Source organism: Balaenoptera borealis (genome assembly GCF_965194805.1).
Source record: "Balaenoptera borealis genome assembly, chromosome: 11".
Lineage (NCBI taxonomy): Eukaryota > Metazoa > Chordata > Mammalia > Artiodactyla > Balaenopteridae > Balaenoptera > Balaenoptera borealis.
In genome coordinates, this window is record NC_138868.1 from 28,308,704 (window position 1) to 28,323,604 (window position 14,901).

At 39.5% G+C, this 14,901-nt stretch overlaps 1 long non-coding RNA gene across 8 annotated transcripts in view; it reads left to right on the forward strand.

Annotated features, from left to right (window-relative positions):
• LOC309606579 overlaps positions 1 to 11,597 on the forward strand; it is a 40,567-nt gene extending 28,970 nt beyond the window's left edge. For 2 of the 8 annotated variants that reach the window (XR_014231942.1, XR_014231949.1), the window contains 2 exons: positions 3,782 to 6,096; positions 11,257 to 11,597. This is a non-coding gene — a long non-coding RNA (uncharacterized lncRNA). The remainder of the gene's footprint in view (positions 1 to 3,781; positions 6,097 to 11,256) is intronic. The other 6 variants (XR_014231946.1, XR_014231948.1, XR_014231944.1 and 3 more) reach the window with 6 other exon arrangements.
• The last annotated feature ends 3,304 nt before the right edge of the window (positions 11,598 to 14,901 follow it).

Here is a 14,901-nt window from a genome sequence, read left to right on the forward strand (position 1 = left end):
ATGGGCTCCTGGTGAGGATGAAACCAAGTTATATAGATGAAGTGCTTCCAACTGTGACTGACAATACATGGTGGTATTATCACATGAAGGTAAAAGACTTTCAAGTGTGGCTTCATCTCAAGGATTCAACATGGATCCTAACTGATTTGGAAAAAAGTGGAAACAAAAGATGATAGGAATCACAATTTGATGGTTGAAGTCTGGGGAGAGAGAGGGAGGTCCTATGTGGAGCAAAATGCTACAGTGACCAGGCCTCGTTAAGGTAGGAGAACTTCTCAAATCTTAACAATTTGTAAAGACAAGGAAAACAGTCAATGAAAGGCCAGTTGAAAATAAGAAAGCCTGCCTCCGAGTAAATTGCAGATACATTTTTGGTTGGGGGGCAGTTGGAATAGTTTCCTTTAAGAAATGTTATTTGATTTACTCCCAGTTGAAAACCCCTTGGAAAAAAGAGAAAAAGACCTAGGGACCTTCTGGGGTAGTCAGCTATGTTGTAGTATGTCAGTGACTTTTTCCCAGTCTTTTTTTTTTTTAATTTTTATTTATTTATTTATTTTTATTTATTTATGGCTGTGTTGGGGCCCAGCTGCTCCACGGCATGTGGGATCTTCCCAAACCAGGGCTCAAACCTGTGTGCCCTGCATTAGCAGGCAGATTCTCAACCACTGTGCCACCAGGGAAGCCCTATCCCAGTCTTTAATGAAGCTCATTTGCTCGTTGCCCAGGCAAGCTAGCAGCCCTTTGCTTTCTAATTTAATTGCTCTCTTTGTTCACTGTTTAAATCCAGCTTTGCAGGTATACACACAGGACGTGTATCACGCCTTAAACGATGGCCAGGTCGGGGGCAATGCCTCACCTCAGTGGACTGGGCACCAAGGGGTATCGGGTCGTCTCCAGAGCTCCCTGTGTGCAGAAAACAACCCTTGGAAATTGCTCCCATTGGGTCCGCTCAGTAACCAGACTGCCCTGAAGCAGTTTTCAAACTGTGAAACCCATAAAGTGAAATTTATTACGCTTTGCTGTATTTTACTAGAGTTGGAGGGTTCAGATAAAATTTACTGGATAAATGTAAAACGCTGTTGATAGGAAAATGAACTGTTTTCACAAGCACTCTCACTGAGTGGTTTTGATCACTGTACTGAATCCAGACCTTGCTAGAAGGCTTTCCTCCTGTTTCAGCATAATTGAGGGCAGGTAAATATAACAACTCCAGCTTTGCAGCCCTGTGGCCAAGGTTGACAGGTGTGATCTGACCTGCCACTCAAGGGCCTTGACCGATTCTGCTCCTGTTAACACTTACGGTCAGAGAGGAAACATTTTCCCATTCTTCTGTTCTGAAGAGGGGTCGCAGATGGTGACGAGAAGCCCCGCGTGCTGAGGAGGCTGCCTCTGGGGAATGAAGATGGCATGGGGATGGGGTGGGAAGGGGAGTTGTGAGGTCATCCCAGAGCTTAAAAGGGCATTTAATTGGACAGGGTTTTTAAATTCTCCTGGGCTGTTGCCCTCATGATCAGAATTCATTAAAGCTCAAGAAAAGTACTGCGGGGAGTTAAGAAAGCCCGTATTTCTCCCCAGATCTTGCCCTGCTTTATCCTCTTCAAAATCTAACAGAAAGACTGGGAGAAAGGAAGGAAGGGAGCGAGGGAAGAAGGAAATGAAGAAAGGAATAAAGAAAGAAAGAAGGAATGGTAGAAAGAGGAAAGAGAGAAAGAGGGTAAAAAGAAAAGAAAAATCCTCCTTTAGGAAGAAGTCTCCAGGGTTGAATTTCTTCCGTGGTATGTATTTCTTTAACACATGTGTTGAACAGTAAACATTCCTCATCTGAGATGGGTATACATGTGTGTGTTTCTCCTTCACTAAAGCAGTGTTTCCCCAAGTGTAGAATGCTCGCTAGTGATGTACACAATGTGTTAGGTGAGACGGGGAGGAATTTATTTTAGTATTTATGATTTATTTTAATGCAGATTAGAAAAATACTGGTTTTCCATTTACAGCAGTGACAGAAAATCTATTTAAAAAAACATATTTAGTAAAAAAAAAAAAATCTGTACAAAGAAAAAGTAATAATGCTACGTAACATAATGTAAAACTTAGTGTGTCTGGAATGTTTGAAGTTTGTGACACTGTAGACATTACATTAAAGACCTGTAGACATCTGGGGGGAAGAAAATTATATTATCTTTACCTCGTCTTTCACTTTTTGTGTCCATTCCCCCCCCCCGTGGGATAGTGCTGTGCGTTCTCCACCCCTTTTTATTTCTCTCTTGGGTCCTCAGGAAGAAAAGTCCTTGCCCTCTCTCACCACGGCAAAGCCCTGTGACTAATCCTGGTCACTGAAATGTAGCAAGAGGAGAAGTTTGCCCCTAAGACATGGTCCTCCATGCGCCTTCTCTGTTCATCGGAAAGCTGGTCACAGAGGGCACAGCCTAGGACTTTAGGAGTTTATACTATCCTGGGTAAAACTGGCACATGAACGCCAAATGATACTACAGGACAGTTTGATGTACATGCCCCAAGGAGGTAAAACAGGAATGTCAAGGGATTGCAGAGGCCAAAGGAAAGTATAATAAAAGCAAAGATAATAACAATATTTATGGAGTGCTTGTTATGTGCCAAGAGTTGAGGTAAGTACTTCACTTGCATTATCCTCTATAATCCTCACCATAGACCAATAAAGAAAGAAACTAAAATTTAAGAGTTAAATCCACCTGCTTAGGGTCTCTTTGCTCTTGTCAGAGCCAGAATTTAAATACAGGAATCTTGAAGTGGAGATCAACTTGACTAGTATATGCAGTCTGATTAGATTTAGGGAAGGGAAAAAGTAGAGGAAGTAGAGAGAGAAATCCAAGATGATACCACAGTGTCCAGCCAACTCACCAGGCAAAAGGTGATCACCTTAACCACAACACAGACCGCTTTATGTCCTGGTGAAAACAAATATTTCCATTTTTATCGTGCTGAGTTTATGACGCTGATGGGTCTCTGGTTGAAAATGGGACTTGGAAATTCAAGTTTAGTCTGCTCAGAAATAAAGATTTAGGAGTCATTGGCATTCAGGAGGTAAATGAAACCAGAAAATAGGTCAAAATCATTTAGGGAGAGAGCATAGAGTAACACTATAAGAGCACCAATGACATGCTTGAGACCACCCTTTGTTTTAAAGAGGTGGAAAAACAAAGAGAAAGAAACACAAAGAAACTATAAAAGAATTAAGAGGGCTACTATTTAGATTGGGTGTAATTCAATGCAATAGATATCCATTTAGTGCCCATTAAGCCTAAGGCACTATGTTAGGTTCAATGGATGATTCTGTTACAAGATTCCTGAACACTTCTCCTTCTATCCAGGAAGAGCATCCTTCCTCCTATACATATGATGGTAAAGGACTAGAAAGAGAGAAAAGTATGCACAGTCAATTTCAAAGACAGTTCTACCTCCAGCTGCCCTTTGAGACGATATACACAGGAGACCACTTTGATCAAATGGATTAAATGAGTTTAAACAAGTAACTAGGCAAATCAGTAAACAACTTTTCCCACCAAAATTGCCCTAGTTTTTATTCTTTTTTCTTTCTTTCCTAGATTAGTTAAATCAATTGCTCTGGCTGAAATGCCTCCAATCCTACCCTTTTCATCGCACCCAAACCTAGGCTAGACTTGCTTTATCCACTGAAACTAACTGAGAGAGCACTTGTTTTCATGGATCTGAAGGATTGTAGAACTATATTAGAGTTAGAAGGGACCTTAAGGGTCATTGTGTCCCAAACTACCTATTTTTACAGATGAGGAAAAGTGAATCAGGGGAGAGCTGAAGTGATTGATGTACTCCGATTGTTGGTGAGTAAACCAAGCCTGGAATCCCAGGCTCCTGCTTTCATATTCAACCCTTTCTCTCCCATAGCATGTTTCTCTCCCTAACATTTGTCCACAGCTGCTCAGCTAGTTACTCAGTCTCCCACAAAAAATATTCCTAAGTATTTTCCTTCTACAAATTCTGTTTACCTACTTCAAAAAATACAATAGCTGACCAATTATTTGGTCAGGTTAAGTCCTTTAATTTGAAGCCGTATCATGAAACAAAAATTGGACCCAGTCTGCTCCCAGAGAAGCTAGTATCTTAAAAATAACATATTATCTTTTTTTAAACATTAGATTTTTTTTTCAGGATTCATATTTTGGGGGTTTACAGGTCAAAGGATAGATAGAAGAGAAAGCATCACAGAAGATCAATACTTTTTTCATCTTATAACCCTTGAACCACGGACGTTGTATCCTTTTTCTTATTTACCCGCAGTAATTACTTCAGCAAAGGACATGATTTGTATTGATGCAGTAATAACTCATGAACATATATTATTAGAGGATGAAAGCTACATTGAATCAAGTGGTGTTGGATTAAAGGGAAAACGGTTAAAGAAATTCACACTTGGGCTGAAAGATTATATGTCAAGCTCTAGCCTAAAGTGAATTTTTATAGCTAAGTTATAAACCCTTGGAAATACTGAGACACTTAACTGCAGTTGGCATCTTTACGATTAGATCAAGAGAAGTACCATCTTTTGAAACTACTAGATTTGCTCCAGTAGCAATCGAAGTTTGGGGCACTTCCAAGGAAATGAGGGAGAAAAGCTGTGATGAAAGAGAAGCTCCATGCATTTCAGACCAGCCAGTGAATAAAGGAGAAAAATGAGCTTAGAACCAAAACTAAAGAAGTAGAGGTGGTAGGGTGGGGATAGGAAACCAAGGGGATGGCAGGTGAGAAACAGAGAAAGAGGGAAATATGTGACTGGAGAAGAGATTAAGAAAAAGAGGAGAGTGAAGCAACAGGAGAAGTGAAAATATAAAAAGGGAGAGCAATTGGGACCATTTGAACATCAAAATAATAGCAGACTAGAACCTATTAAATACTATTGAATAAGATAAGAATCCATGAGTCAGTACTGATACAAATGAATAAATACATAAATAGGGGAGAAGTAAAAGCTCTTCCTTATGATAGAATGCCAACTAATCAATGTGGAATGAATGATGAAATTAGAGAAATCACCATTTGGTAACCATCATAGTAATAATTGATTCAGCTAAGAATCATCAATCCACTGGCTAAAAATACTGGGTAAAAGTTTGATGAGAAACAGCATGTTTACATATTCTCAAAGTGAATTGTGATATTGTGATTTATAATAAGAAACATATATTTGGTCTTAGACCCATTTCTGGCACAGAGCTCCTAAAACCCTTGGAATTTCCCAAGTGTTGAGAGGGGCAAATGTATCTCTTGTTATGTTAGTGAAGTGACTTTTGGACCTCATGTAAGGATAGGGGATGGTTGCCGGGGGAGCAAACCTGGAATAGAAGGTTGGAACTTTCAGTACCATCCCCTGGTTTCAGGGGAGGGAAAAGGGGCTTGTAGGGTGAATCAATCACCAATGGCCAATGATTTAATTGTCATGCTTATGTAATGAAGCCACCACAAAAATCCAAAAAAGGAGAGCGTACAGAGAGCTTCCAGGTTGGTGAACCAGAAAGCTTCCACGTGCCACCATGCCTGGCCCCAAACTGCACAAGGTCAGCAGCTCCTTTGTTCAGGACCTTACCCTATGTATCTCTTCATCTGACTGTTGATTCATGAGTAAACTGGTTTCCTGAGCTCTTTGAGCTGCTCTAGCAAATTAATTCAATCCAAGAAAGCGGTCATGGGAACCTCTGACTTTTAGCCATTTGATCAGAAGCACAGGTAACAACCTGGAACTTGTGATTGAAGATGGGTGGTCGTGTGGGACTGAGCCCACAACCTGTGGAATCAAATGCTCTCTATGGGCAAATGGTGTCAGAATTGAGTTGAATTGTACCACATCCAGCTGATGTCAGAGAGCTGCTGAATGGTGTGGGTTTAAATGAGATCATAAGGGTGGGGCCTTAATACAGTAGGACTGGTTTCCTTATAGGAAGAGGAAGAGACCCCAGGAGTGTGCATGCACGAGGGAAGGCCTTGTGAGGACACAGTGAGAAGGGGCCATCTACAAGCCAGGAAGAGATTCTCAGCAGAAATCAAGCCTGATGGCACCTTGAACTTTAACTTCCAGCCTCCAGTACTGTGAGTAAATAATTTTTTGTTATTCAGGCCACAAGCCTATGGTATTCTGTTATGGCAGCCTGAGCACACTAATACAGAATACATATTTTAAACAAAATTAAGATTATACTGTATATACCATTTTATATCCTTCCTTTTAAGTGATTGGAATTTTGCCAAAGTTTTCAATATTCTTTGAAAATCTGATTGTTGAAATAGGTATATAATATTTCACCATATTGATACACCTTGGATTATTTAAATAATCTTCCATTGGATATTTAAGGTAGTTCCAATTATAAAAAATACTGCAATAGGTATTATTATAAATTAATATTGGCCTGTACTTCTAGTGTTTTATTTATAATATCTTCTTATAGGTAAAGACATTTTAAAATTTTGATATAACTTGTAAAATTGCTTTCCAAAATTATTGTACCAAATTTAACTTCCACGTGCATTATTTCATAATTCCTATTTCACTGCACATTTTCCTCCCTCAAATATCTTTTAAACAATATTTACCATTTTGATAGGTGAAATATCATATTTTGGTTTCAATGTGAATTTAATTCATTTCTAGTGAAAGAAAGACCTTTTTATCTGTGTATTGACCATTTGATTCCTTCTTTTGTAAATTGTCAATATCCTTTTACCATCTTTCTAGTTGGTTGATTTTTACATTTTTATTGATTTTTAAGCACTCTTTACATGTTCTAGAAAATGACTTATTTCTCTCATTTGTTATAAAACTTTATTTTAAGTGTTATTTTAATATACTTTTGTAATTATTGAATCCTACCTTTATCCAATTAAAACCACAAGTATATGTTTCCTTGTAACCAAAGGGGTTGTATTTCTCTCTGTTCCTTTGATCAATTCTAACGTCCACAAAAGGTCTTCTATGTACCGCAAAACCTTGTTATAACTTGGTTCATTATCACCAAGATTTTAAGGTAAGATAGGTCAAAGCATGTTTCCTGAACCAAGCTTTGTTCAGTAAAAAATTGATGTTACAGAGTTAACCTCTAACCTAGTCCTAATTCTGTTCTCCAACTCCAGCACCATATAGAAATACTGCAATGGTTTGAAGTGTTGAATCACACACCCAGAATTTTCAATTACTGTGAGAGGGACTCAGCCCAGCACTTTCAAAGCTTAACATCAAATAGCCACCTTATTTGAAAAGTGCTTTTTAAATGTCTGACATAGCACATTCGGAGTCTTTGGCCAAGATAAATAATTATATTTATTTTCTAACTGCTGTGGAGACTTTGTCTTTTATTTTATTAAGGAATTGTGAATCTGTGCCAAACATATTTTGTGTTTCTAAATCATCCAGCTGTGATACAAAAATAATATATTAACTTTATTGGGTAAAATGATGAAAACTGGGCCAATCTTAAAGAGGCATGTAGTAATTTTATATAATGATGTGCCAAGCTTTGTATCATGATTTAAAATCCTAAGGATTATGTATGTTTTACATGCTTTTCACATATTTAAAAAATAATAGCTAGGCTTTTTTTCCTACTCTGTTTGTGATTGGACAGACATAATCACATTTGAAAGGAATGTTGTTTACGCAAACTACGTCACAGAGAAGAGTTAAAAAAAAATAAAGGGGGCAGGGGTGCATTACTTGGGTATATTTTAAAGTACCTAAGTTTAGGAATTAGAAGATGTGTGTACCTATTCAGCAGATGCCATTAGCCTTGGGTGGGTTACTTTACGTCTCTCTCTCTCTTCAATTTTTATTCATGGAGTTGGGAATAATAGTTGTTTTATCTATCTTAGAAGTTCAGTGAATAATAAAATTCTTGTGAAAGCACTAATAGGGCTTACAATTTATGGCATCTATGAGAGCAGAATATGTCCTGCAAATAGAATTTGTTCGGTTTGCAAGGTGTTCAAAAAAATAGACTGAATCTGAGTACCCTTCGATAGGACACACCCACTTACCATCCTCAACTCTTCTTATTATTCTCTTATACCCACCCAGCTTTACTCATATTACATTTTGGCCTCTGCAAACATTTACGTGTGGGACCACATTGTTGTTCCAGGTGTTATGTACAGACCATCTGTATACAGGTGCTCGTTTAAAAAAGCAGTGACCTAGGTCTTAACTCGGACCTACTGAATCAGAATCTCTGGAGGCTGGGGCCTGGGAATTGGTGCTTTTAATAAGAACCTCTGGACAAATGTGAGAGCCTGTTATTTTTCATCTTTAAAAGAGCAGCCATGACGTGTGCACAGAGTCTTCAGGGAAATTAAAAACATTCACTTTCACAACCACAGGCAGAATGACCTAGAAGAGTCTAACTTGGACTCTTGTTTAATTGTATGCTTTTCATGAATAACATTAAATATAAATAGGAATAGGCAGGGGAAAGTTATTCCATCTTCCTCAGTTTCCTCCCCTGTAACATGAGGGGTTGGATCTTTAAGATTACTCCTGCTCCAATGTTTATGACTCAATGAGCAATTTCCTTTCTGAATTTTAAGAGATGGTGTACTCCAGACTCATGATCAATGTGTGGATATGCTGACAAACTGTTAGAGTTTAAACACTGCACTTAGATGCAGTGCTTAAAAATACTGATTCTTGCCCTCTGTAGTGGACATCTGTTGTTTTGCCTTCCTAGCATCTCTTCTTCCTTCTTGAGGTGAAAGAATCCCAGTTGGACTTTGGGGACCCATCAGTCAAGGTGGAACTGTTCATTAAGGTCCCGTGACCCAAGCTTGGCCAATCAGATGGTCTCTTCCTGAAACTGACACCTTAGATGAAGTAACTCTAGGGCAGAAAGTAGACAAAGCTCATCCACCTAGAAAGAAGCACCATGAAGAGATCGTCCACAGATCCTGTTACAAAGACCCAGATCTACGGACCACTGCAGATCTTTTCAGCTAATGCTTTTTTTTTTTCACTTGAGTTAGTCAGTGACAGCTTCTGCTACCAAAGAAATTCAGTTCATTCTCCTGCAAAAGTGTTGGCCTCTTCTCTTCCAGCATTTGCACAGCAGCACCAGGGAGGCTCTGGTCAGAGAAGAGGCTAAAAAGCTCACCTGCAAATGAATTTTACCCTCTTAGCTGATGCCTTGATTTAGCCTGGCTTTATAATTCTTGTTCAGCTCCCCTGATGCAGTCTGACAGTTTGAGGACTACTGTTTCTCCATGATAAGAAAGCGTTTGCCTTAGGGAGGAGGGAGAAGATTGAATGGAAATATTTTATATTCACTTGAACCACAATTATTTTGCTGACACAGGGCAAGGTATTAACAGGATTTCGCTGTTGGGGAATTAAAGGCCATTTTGCCTATCCCTTATTCAGACGTTTCTCATTTTTAATATCATGGTGTAAATGCAGTAACACGTGGTTAAGAAAATATGAAAATACGCACCCTGACCTATATGGATATTAAAATTCCCGTGTGATTGTGGTGCTTGGGGAATATCCCCATTTAAAAGGCTTCCACATTCAGGCTCCCAGCCATCCTTTATACTTAATCTCCCTTGGTCCTCTCACACCCTCTTTCTGGGCCCATCTATTACGTCCTATAGCGTCTGATTCTCATCCTTAGCCATGCATTCGAATCACTTGGAGAGTTTTTCAGAATATCGAGTTCTCAGCCCAACCACAAAGATGTTGCTGTAATTGGTATGGGGCATGGACTGGGTATCAAGATTTACGACCCTCCCCCAAGTGATTCAGATGTACAGTCAAGTTTCAAAGTCCGTGTTTTAGGGCAGCTATAAGCAAATGTGACCCAATGGATATGGCCAAAGCCAGCACCTATTTTGTAAATAAAATTTCACTGGAACCCAGTCATGCTTGTTTGTTTGCATGTTGCCTACTGGTACCTTCTTGTTACCATAGCAGTTAAGTAGTTGTGACAGAGACCTCATTGTCCGCAAAGCCTGAAACGTTTAGGTTTTGTTTTCCAATCTCTGCTCTGGAGCAGTGGTTCTCCAACTTGCACATGCACCAGAGTCACCTTGTAGGCTTGGGAAAACGTCCTTCTGGGCACCACCTTCACGGAGCTTCTGATTCAGTACGTCTGGGGTGGGGAGGGGCCTGAGAATTTGCATTGCTAACAAATTTTCAAGTGGAGCTGATCCTGTTGGTCTGAGGTCACGCTTTGAGAATCACCACCCTAGAGCAATGCTTCTCAAACCTTAATTGCCTACAAATCACTGCAGTTCTTGTGAAAATGAAGATTCTGATTCAGTCAGTCTGGAGGAGGCCTGAGTTTCTGCATTTCTAACAAGCTTCTAGGCGATGCAGAGGCTGCTCGCCCATGGACCACACTTTCCATAGCAAGACATTAAACACTTGTGATTTCCCACCTCGATACCTGTGTTCACAGTGTTCTCTCTGCTTGAAGTGTCCAATTTACCCATTTTCAAGCTTTCTGTTCCATGAGGAGGTGCCCTGAGGGTTTTTGTTTGTTTGCTTTTCCTTAGAACTCTATCGGTGTCTTTCATATGGTACTTTTTACTTTTTCACCTTGTGTTGCAATTACTCATATTCTATCTACTCCACTAAACAGAAATCACCTTGACAAGCATTTTAGATATGACAAGAAAATATATTAGAAATGTGTAAGTGAAAATATAAATTGGTGCAGCACTATGGAAAACGGTATGGAGTTTCCTCAAAAAATTAAAAATGGAACTACCATATGATCCAGCAATTCTACTTCTTGGTATTTAACCGAAGGAAACGAAGACACTAACTCAAAAGGATTTCTGCACCTCCACGTTCACTGCAGCATTATTCACAATAGCCAAAGGATGGAAGCAACCTAAATGCCCACTGATAGATTAATGGATGAAGAAAACGTGATACTTACGTATAACGGAATATTATTCAGCCATAAAAGACTGAAATCCTGCCATTTGTTACAACATAGATGGACCTTGAGGGGATTATGCTAAGTGAAATAAGTTAGAGAAAACAAATACCATGTGAGCTTACTGATATGTGTAATCTAAAAAACGAGCAGACCAACTCACAGATACAGAGGACAGATTGCTGGTTATTGGAGGCAGGTGGGGGGCATTGGATGAAATGCGTGAAGGTGGTAAAAAAGAAAAAAAAGGAAATGTTTAAAGATGAGAATCACAGGTAATTGGACTGGTAGTATTCTCATATTTTTTTCTCCTCCCCATTTCAAGCTGTTGGTAAAATCTTGAGGCCCCCTTTCCCCAAGGGAAGTTTGCTGCTTGCTGGAAAGCTGAAGCTGCTTACTGTCAAGAACACGTTCTGTCTCACATAAAAGCCTAAAATCATGGAGGAGCCAATGTTAAGTGTTCCAGGGAGAATGGGAGAGAAGAGTGCCTTTGAAGAACATGAAAAGGTAAAGACCGAGCTTTTCTCTCCCGAACTGCAGAGGGAGGTTAGAGTGACCCATACCCTCTGCCTGGCAGCACCCAGAATGGTAACAAAAGCTCAGAGAGAAGCTGCTGGATTTTGTTCCTGGAGACACCGGGCACTGAGGTTCCGAGGTCTGGAAAAATCTTCCAGATTGAGAAGTAACAGAAGTAACAGAAGTACTTACGTGGCTTCAAGGAACAAGGGGGGTGCTGTCCGTGCTGACCAGGTGGTGTGGGGTGACCGTGTCCTTCCCCTACGTTCCAGGCACCACAGAAGCCTCTCAGATTCTTCTAAAATCCAAAGGGCCAATCTGATTTCCTGCCAATCAGAGGTAAGAGGATTGGGGATCAAATTTGCATTGATCTAAAGAAACTACACAGGTACGATATATTTTTTTGCAAACCTAAGTTTGTGGAATATGAGCCACAGGCCTGCACTATGACTTAAAGAAATAATCAGAAAACTAGCAAAAATTTATCTATGCGCATTTTCATCATGCAGTTAGTTATCTGAAATATTATAAAAGGATTGTGATACAACCATAAAGTAAACTACTATTAAATATCATGTGCAAAACATTTTTTGATGACATGAAAAGTTATTCTTAATATTTTGTTTAGGGCAAAAACCTCAAAATAGCATAAACCATCTGATCTCAACTTTGTTTAAAAATAGTACATGTTTATGGGCTTGAAAATGCTGGAAAGATAAAATAAAATCTTAATAATGGTTAATTCTGGGTAGTAAGATTAAGTGATTTTTCTTTTCATTTTTGTGGCTTTCTGAATTTTCCAAAATTTTGACGGTAAAAATGCACATTTTTTTTAACATCAGGAAATGTTTAAATGTTATTTTTGAAAATCACTTTGAGTCTTAAAATTCAAAAACCTCTCACTTTAGGTGCCACGAATACTCAAATCCCCATGGCATAGTTCAGGCTAAATCTCAATTTATCTGACATTTTGCTTTTTTTTCCTAAGTCCTTAGCTAACAAGCTTTTAAAAACTACACTTTTGTGACTGACTCAAAATTTTCACCAACTGCTGCAGCCTCGTGTCTGATCTCCCTCACATTAGTAACTCCTGTCTCTAGACAATCATCCACATGGCTGTTGTGTGAGCTTCTGAAAGCGTAGGGCACTCAGGGCTGAGAAGTTCAAGTCTGGGTTCAAATCTCAGTTCTACACTGTCTGGCTGTGTCTTCACTAAACTTCAGCTTCCTCATCTGTAACATGGGGTGATAGCAGTACCTATCTCCAGGGTTGTTATAGGAATTACTACTCTATGAAACACTTAGCACAGCTATGTTACTTCCACTCTCTTAGCTCTAAATGGCTCCTTAGGCCTGTCTCTTTTTTTTTTTTTTTTTTTCTTGTGTAAAACATTGCTTAACCTTGAATCAGGGAAATGTAAATTAAAAACAGAATGAGATAACCTTACACACCCAGCAGATTGGTAAATATGTATTTTTAAAAATCTGACGATTCAACGTGTTGAAAAGGACATGGAGCAATAAAAACTCTAATAAATTCCTAGTTGTTGTAAATTGATACAACTACTTTGGAAAACAGGTTGGCATCATCTCATATCAAAGATATGCAGGGGCTTCCCTGGTGGCGCAGTGGTTGAGAATCTGCCTGCCAATGCAGGGGACACGGGTTCGAGCCCTGGTCTGGGAAGATCCCACATGCCGCGGAGCGACTAAGCCTGTGACCCACAACTACTGAGCCTGTGCGTCTGGAGCCTGTGCTCCGCAACAAGAGAGGCCGCGACAGTGAGAGGCCCGCGCACCGCGATGAAGAGTGGACCCCGCTCGCCGCAACTGGAGAAAGCCCTTGCACAGAAACGAAGATCCAACACAGCCAAAAAAAAAAAAAAAAAGATATGCAGCCTGATTTGCCATCAGTTCTACTTCTAATTATATGTTCTAGAGAAACGTGTGTACCTGTGAATCAGAGAAATATTGAGAATGTTTATAGCAGCACCATTTTGATGAAATTGTATTCCCCCCCACCCCATTTCATATGAAGACTTGACCTTCAATGTGACTATATTTGGAGATAAAATGGGAGGTAATTAAGATTAAATGAGGTCACAAATGTGGGGCTTAATCCCATAGGGCTGGTGCCCTTATAAAAAGAGGAAGAGACACTAGAACGGTCTCTTTCCAGGTTCAAAGGAAAGCCTATAGGTTAAATTAGTCAGGGTTCTCCAGAGAAACAGAACCAAAAGGAGACATGTACATGACTATTTTTCAGAAAGGCAAGAAAATTAATTACCATAAAAGACAGGATAGTTATTTATCTCTAGAGAGGCAGAAAGGGTATTGTGTTAAAGAAGGAAGACACAGGGGTCTTCTGGGTTGCTGGCATATCCTATGTATTGACGTTGGAAGTACTTATACAAGAGTTCGTTTTATAATCATTTATTACACTGACATTTATGATTTATGCACATTTCTGTATGAGTTTTATATTTCATATTTAAAACATTTAAAATGTATTTAGGCGAAGGCTGGGAATACGGCACCCTGAATGTGTCCCAGCTGTTCGCTAATCTCAGTTCCTATCTAATAGCTATCCTCCTCCCCCAAGTCCATCTAGCCGGCAGGGCCTGTAGGGTAGGAGTGTGGCTTTGGGCTCTGTAGATACAGACAGAGGATGCTGGAGCCAGACTTTTTCTTCCAGCTGTGGGCAGAGCCTGGAACTGTGGAGAAGTCTGGAGCAAACATCAGCACATCCATAATCCTGGAGAGAACATAGCTGTTAGAAATCTATGGCACTCCAAGAGGAAGAGTAGTGTCATCCCCCAAAGTATTCCAGGGAGAATTTCCCTCTCCTCTTCTCTGGGAGCTTCAACTGGTTACTGACACCTGCCAGATGGTACTTGACTAGCCCCACAGGCAGAGACATCTTTGTGATTCACCACCCACAGAAATGAGTACCCCATGAGTTCAGCCTGAGCCCTCTGAATAGGCAAAGAAAAACTATAATTTCTGTAAAGCGTCCTAATGTCCAGAGAGAGGAAGAACACTCAGAACATCCAGAAAATGTGGTCCTTAGCTAAACAGAGCTGTTAAATAGAAGGCAATTACTAAAATAATACAACTAAAATAATGCAAGCACTTAGAAGATTCAATTTCAGCCTGAAAAGAAACCGTGGACCTAGAAATCATGATTTTTGAACTAAAAATTTAATTTATAAATTGAATGAGAGAATTAATTGGTATTCCAGCATATCAAGTGGAATATGTATCCTGAAACATTGCAAAACTGCAAATGAAAGCAATTGTGAGGAAAAAGGTCAAAGACTTGGAACATGCTAAGCATAAATAATAGAAGATGTAGTAGGAGAAAATAAAACAGAAGAGAGGCATAGATTTAAAGTACCCATGCTAAAGAAAGCTTGAGTCTGATGAGTAGAAGTCCTCACTGAGTTCCAAGTATT